This window comes from Sinocyclocheilus anshuiensis, unplaced genomic scaffold, assembly GCF_001515605.1.
Source record: "Sinocyclocheilus anshuiensis isolate Anshui unplaced genomic scaffold, SAMN03320099.WGS_v1.1 scaffold575, whole genome shotgun sequence".
In the NCBI taxonomy this organism is placed as follows: Eukaryota; Metazoa; Chordata; class Actinopteri; order Cypriniformes; family Cyprinidae; genus Sinocyclocheilus; species Sinocyclocheilus anshuiensis.
The window spans coordinates 367,864-374,982 of NW_015552573.1; the positions used below are offsets into that span (position 1 = coordinate 367,864).

Genomic DNA, 7,119 nt, shown 5'->3' on the forward strand with positions numbered 1-7,119 from the left:
ACTGCATGATCACCCCAGCATGCATGAGTCACCCGGTGGTGTGGTCACCGAGATCTGCAGCTAATATAGATGTGTGAAGAATGAATATCAGATAATTGTGACTGTCTTGTCAGTATGTGGTCAAGAGGTTTGCTCCTTTCTTGAGAAGAAACAAACTGCTTCCCTTTTTTGGTTCAGTGGTTTCATGAGGAAAGCGTTAATGGTCAAGTCTAAAAGAACAGATGTGAAATTCACACATTCATGAAATCAGATCACTGAGAACTTATTGATCATCATCTTATGAAAAGAGTACTGCATAATATACTTTGATAGCAAGCTTTCATACCCCCCTCTCTTTTTATATTCACTTTTTTCTCTCTGTAGTGTCTAGAGGAGTTGAATTTAAGCATGAATCCTCTGGGTGATGACTGGACGCAGGCGTTAGCGAGTCTTCTGTCCTCCTGTCCCCTGCTCTCTACTCTGTCCCTGCAAGCTTGTGACCTCTCTGCACGTTTCCTGCAGCAACACCGTCTGCTCTTAGCCAGCGCCATGGCCAGTAAGTGCACCATCAGATGCATCTGATCTGAAGTGACCTCTGTTTGACAACCGAATGAAATCATGCTGTTTCTGTACTGTCTGTTATTTTATGCTCTCACAGGCACTGGAAATATGTGGAGTGTGCCTCTCCCATAATGCACTGGGCTCCACTGGTTTTGAGCTTGTGTTGAAGACGTTACCGATGCACTATCTCACGCAGCTTCAGCTCTCTGCAGTCTGTAGAGGTCCATCTGACCAGCCTGCCATGGAGATCCTCGCTAAACTCCTGACACAAGTACACTTACTTCCCTGTAGTCCAGTTTAGACTTGCCAAACTTGAAAAAATGAATTATCTATCAGTGTTTTTAAAATGTCAGTACATGACTGAACTTTTTTTTGTTTAATGCAACCTCTGCTCCTACCTGTCAGTCAGTTCCCCTTTCCAAATAATAAAAACAAGAATGTGTGCTTAAGATGTTTAGTATGGGGTTGTGGGCTGTTTTTGGGAATTAGACTCCAGCCCTAAAGCCATTTAATCTCTGCTTTAAAATCTACATCATTCAACTGCAATGTAAATAATATTGACTAAATGTTTGGGTTGCAGGGTGACTGTCCACTCACGCACTTAAATCTGGCTGGAAATGGCCTCACGGACCACAGTGTCCTCTTGCTCGCTAGGTGAATCATTCAACTCTCGTCTTACTGTACTGAAACAACTTAATGCATCATTTATATGCTTATTTCAGTTTGCAGCTTATCGTATATATTATAGATATATTTTGGTTATTTTTAGGTGTCTTCCTGTTTGTCCCTCTCTTGTGTCTTTGGACTTGTCTGCTAACCCTTCAGTGACTTCAGTTGGCCTTCAAAGTCTCCTTAACGCCCTCATGGAGGCCCAACGACCTTTGACCCATCTCAGTCTTCAAGGTATTTTCTTTTCCTCCAGTGATAGTCAGGTTTAATCGCCTGTGTCTCATCAGCTCTGATGCATTTGTCTTTTTATTGTGTTTTCCTTTTGTATCCTGCCGGTGGTTTGGTTGTAGGCTGATAAGGGAAAGATTGTAGGTTCAAATCCCTAAACGGTGATGAACTTAAAGGGATAGTTCACCCAAAAATGAAAATTGTCATTAGTTACTCACCCTCATGTTGTTCCAAACCCGTTAAGACCTTTGTTTTTCTTCAGAACACAAATTAAGATATTTTTGATGCATTCTGAGAACTCTCTGACCCTCCCATAGACAGCAAGGATCCTTACCCGATCAAGGCTCAGAAACGTAGCAAGGAGATCATTAAAATAATCCATGTGACATCAGTGGTTCAACCGTAATGTTATAAAGCTGAGAATACTTTTTGTGCACAAAGAAAACGAAAATAACGACTTTATTCAACAATTCGTCTCCTCCGCGTCACCCTATAGCGCCATTTTGGAGTATCACATACGTAAACAACGTATGTACGTGGATTTGTTGTTTACATTTCGATCAAAGAGTAAACAGCGTATCCACATACATACGTTGCATATGTTGTTTAGGTATGTGATACTCTCCAAAATGGCCCTATAGGGTGACGCGAATTGTTGAATAAAGTCGTTATTTTCGTTTTCTTTGCGCACAAAAAGTATTCCCGTAGCTTTATTTATGGTTGAACCACTGATGTCACATGGATTATTTTAACGATCTCCTTGCTACGTTTCTGAGCCTTGATCGGGTAAGGATCCTTGCTGTCTATGGGAGGGTCGGAGTGTTCTCAGAATGCATCAAAAATATCTTAAATGGGTCATATGATGCTGCTAAAAATAACATTATTTTGTGTATTTGGTGTAATGAAATGTGTTTATGCGGTTTAAGGTTAAAAAAAACATTATTTTCCACATACTGTACATTATTGTTTCTTCTCTATGCCCCGCCTTTCTGAAACGTGTCGATTTTTACAAAGCTCACAGCATCTTCACAACATGGCGGCGGCGGTGGCAGCAACAATAAAGTTATGCCTTCTTTCTTTGCGTGAACATTTTGGCGCCGTTATGCAAATCTTCCCACATCGTGACGTAGACATGTGGGGGCGTGTTTAAACGAGGCGTTTTAGGAGGGCGTGGACGAGTCTTAACTTTTATAAAGAATATCTCTTTGGATTTGAGACTTTAGTCTTTGCAACTTTAGGGATCTTATCTATTCACAAACAGCTTGTAACACTCCAAAGAGAAAGGAAAACTTGAAATCGCATCATATAACCCCTTTAATTTGTGTTCGGAAGATGAACAAAGGTCTTAACGGGTTTGAAACGACACAAGGGAGAGTAATTAATGACAGAATTTTCATTTTTGGGTGATCTATCCCTTTAAGCAGAGATGTTTAAAATCAAAGGGAATTTGAGGGTACTTTCCCTGTAATAGGTTTACTGACACTTCAGACCTGAACTATTGCTTTCTGAGCATCTGATCAAAAATGGGAGAAATTACTAGTACAAATATGATGTAATTAGTTTTTTGACAAGTTACAATTTTTTTTTGCTGCAAAAAGGGAAAGTTTTTATATATGTTGCAAAAGCATATCATGAAGTAGATAGTAGATTTCAATTAACTTGAAGTGATGACAAATTTCTGACACTTGTGACACTTCAAGCATATTTTTTGTTATAAAGTTGCATGTAGTCACATCATAATCTTGCAGCAGCATCTCACAGAAAAAGCTGTTTGAGAAGCTAATTTGTGCAATGATTGAATTGCTGGATGTGTCACCAACCATCTAAACAAACTGATAATGATCGCTGTTGTTGTGAATGTGACTTACTGTATCCTGTAATGTTTGAAGTTCCTCTCGTTCTTCATGACAGGCTGTCAGGTGTCAGGACCTCTGGGTGATGTTTGTTTGGAAAGTCTGTCTGATCACATCAGAGACCTGCGTTTGTGCTCCCAAAGTCTGAATAAACTAGACCAGGATGCACTGCAGCAGAGCTGGAGACGGAGATCAGAACCCATACATGCGTTTTCTCGCAACTCCAAATGCATGCTGAGCATCACCGCAGCTTCACAATAAACTCTTTCTGGCAGTAGCATTAGTCTAATGGACAAATTCTTGAAAACATTTGTCTGTAAATACTCTCTAATTGTAGCATGTGTGCTGTCATTATGTATTTTTTTTTTATTGTAATTATTTGTATGGACACGTATATTTGTTTATACTTGACTCAAACCCATTTTATTCTATTTAGTCTTTCAGCAAATTCTTTCTTGCTGATTTTTTGCCAAATGTAAGAAATTATGAGTTTGAAATGGGCAAGGGATATTAATGTATGTGGTGTGGTGCTTATGGACCAAGAAACGGACCAATAAATATGAATTCAAGCATCCTCTGTTTGTAAAAGTATCTCCAAAAATTTGAAGAGCAAAAACATGTCACAAAACATGAGTTCCATGCATTTATTGTGCCGTTATTTAAAGAAAAAGAGAGTGTACAGTATACAACAAATATGCAAAAAAAACTGTGGTATACAAAAACGCAATAATCACACCATTAGCTCTAGTGCACTTAACGTTAGCTCAGTTTTCCCAGCTAAAGGGAACACTCAAGGGCGTTTCACACTTGAAACAGTTAACTCTGGGTCAACAGGATCCTAGGTTATCTTGCTTCACGTCTCGCATTGCTCATAAGTTACCTGGGGCTAACAATTAATCCTGGTTATTCATACTCCGTCGTTTCATACTGTACATTCCTAAACTGAGTTAACATGCTTTTTTGCATTTTCGCGGGGTAAGTGGACAAACAGAGCGCCACTTGTTTACATAACGGCTCTTGCGTTGCGCGTCCTCATATTATATATTGCCAACTATGCCGTTTCTTTTTTTCTCTATATGGAGTTTTCGGACTGTAAAGGTAAGAATGAAACGGTCTCTTTATCACGCAAATTTTAGCACGTTTTCAGTCACCATTTGACATTTTTTCCCTTAAAAGCTGAACTGAAAGTTTATAGGCTACGACGTGCGACTTTTCCATTACTGTCCAAAGCTGTTGCTAAGTGTTTAGTCCTAACATTCAAACACCCCATTGTTTCGCACTATACATATTGTACCGCTATGTGGGTATTATTCTCTGGCGTTATAAAGCTTGGAAAAGCCAGGACATTTTTTAATATAAGTCATATACCTAGTCATATACACCTAGGATGGCTTGAGGGTGAGTAAATCATGGGGTAATTTTCATTTTGGGATGAACTATGTCTTTCTAATCGCAGTGTGAAAAGCCCTTAAAAAACAAACAAATGAAAAGCCTTATGCATTTATTCAATTTATCAAAGAAAGGATTCTTAAACTTTCAAAGGCCTTTAACAAACACCAATGTTAACACAGATGGTTCTGGCATTATCAGTAGTTGAAAGTTCTTCGATCAGAGTGCCCATGTACTTGTTCACAAACATCCTACACCGGTACTTCAGGAAGCCGGTCTCATCACAGACCATCCCCAGCATCCCTTTAATGTCATCCTGTAGGAAAGTGACCAGCAGAGTTAACATTAAGCCATTAGCCTCACATGAACTTATTGACGTGTATGAAACAGTACTGTTACCAACCTTAGTTGAGCCATTGGTATCTCACTTCTCAGCTTCTTCATGGCCCACTTGCAAGCCCAGCACAATCCAGGGAGTTGTTCTGCTTGTATCTCACCCTAACAAGATAACAGATACAGCATATTAGAATCAATAGTTATGATATGACAGTTCGGTCACTATCAATGATGTACACCACCTTATCTAATATCAAAAATAACAGTGGGCAATAACTTGAGAAACACACTAAAAACCTTTATTATAACTGTTAAATTTAATAATTGAAAAAAAATGTATACAATAGAGAGAAGTGTTACATCCAACCATGTAAATAAAAATAAAAAATCAGTCATAGTAAGTTTAGTATTTCTCATGAAAATGGGATGCGGAAATACTGGTTTAAAATGCTGTAAAATTATTTTTGTATCAAATTTAATATGCACAAATGGTGTAATTTATGACTTAGACATCCTTAAAATTGATATTGTTCAGCATTTAATGGCAGTAGGATCAATGTAGATAATTGGGAATGACTAAATTAGATACATTTGTGTACATGTTATTTGCTATTATCAAAGTTTACACAGGCATAAAATCTTGGTAAAAAAAATCTGGAAAAATAATAGAAATAAATGCAATCGTAAAAAGACAATAACATTTCTGTATTAAATATGTTTGTTTGAGCACTAATTATACTGATGCACAATCTGGTGAAAGTAGTTCACTTTTCTACTTTAAATGTAAACACAAAATGGGATCATGATAAACGTTGAGGACAACTTACAGTCTTCTTTAAGTTCATTTCCAGTAGATTTGGCTTTGTGCATTTCCAAGTGAAGAGCACAAACTGTAAGGAAAAATGCATGATAAGTACTAAATGTTCTGCAATATAATGCATTAGTTCAGTTAAACAGTAAGAATGATATGTATATTTTAGGTACATTCAAGTTTGTTTTTTACATGACCAGCATTGCACATCACTGAACGTAAGCCGGTCCAAATCAGTCTAAGCTGTGTTTTTCAGTGAGGCACACAAAATATAGACAAATTGTTTAATAAAGATAACTAACAACAACTGATCTGTGCTAATTTTACCTGAGGATATCAGCAGGGTGATCAGGATGATGCTCCGCAGCATCTTGTTTGGCAAAAGAGTCTGAGCACAGTGAGACTGAAAACTCTCGTTTGCTTGATTGTCTTTGGTGCCACTCCTTTTTAAAACACCTCTGTTTTCAACCAGAAACCACAGAGATTGTGGGGTGAGATGATGAGCACGAACATGTCAAGATGAACTAGCAATATTGGCATTACGTTTTTGTTTTTACATGTTCCTGTATGTGTGATGCTTATTTTTCAAAACTTATAGTACTTCGATTACACATACTATATCTAAATAGTATAAAATTCAGTGTCGGAACTACAGTATGTATATTTGACAATACCATGGTGTCAGATTGTAATACTATTGCACAGAAATTGAATGTGCCATCATAATACAAGGTGCTTTCAAGAATGCAATGCTACTACCATGGAACATGTATAATGCAATCTAATAATTGGCATTAACTATACATTAAACAACTATGGTATGAAGGTTGGAACAGGGTTGAAGCTAAACTCTACAGGGCTGTGGCCCTCCAGGAATTGAGTTTTGCACCCCTGCTTTAGTTATTTTGTATTTATCCTCTCGTAGAGAGTAACAAAACCTGATATATAATGATATTTCTTTTTCTGGTCCAGAAAGCTTATATCAATCCATTTTGATAAAATATTATCTTTATATTTGTGCAGTTTTTTTTTTGTGTGTCCCTGGCGGCCTGACGAAGTTAAATGTTTCACCATGAAACAGGAAGTTGCTGTAACTCAGGTAAATAATGTCCGATCTGCCCCAAACTTCACGTTTAATATCAGTTGTGTCCTGAACACATGTCCATGCCCATATTCAGTTATAGTCATAGTGTCACCTGCTGGCAACAGGAAGTGTCATGTTTAACACTGTTATGGACTCCTAGCAACATATTAAAAATGTCAGCAAGAGTTAAATAGGCTAGCAACATGCTA

The 7,119-nt window shown here is 37.8% G+C and overlaps 1 pseudogene; it reads left to right on the forward strand.

Moving 5' to 3' along the window:
- The window catches only part of LOC107665114 (tonsoku-like protein), a 21,464-nt pseudogene extending 17,615 nt beyond the window's left edge, over positions 1–3,849 (forward strand).
- The last annotated feature ends 3,270 nt before the right edge of the window (positions 3,850–7,119 follow it).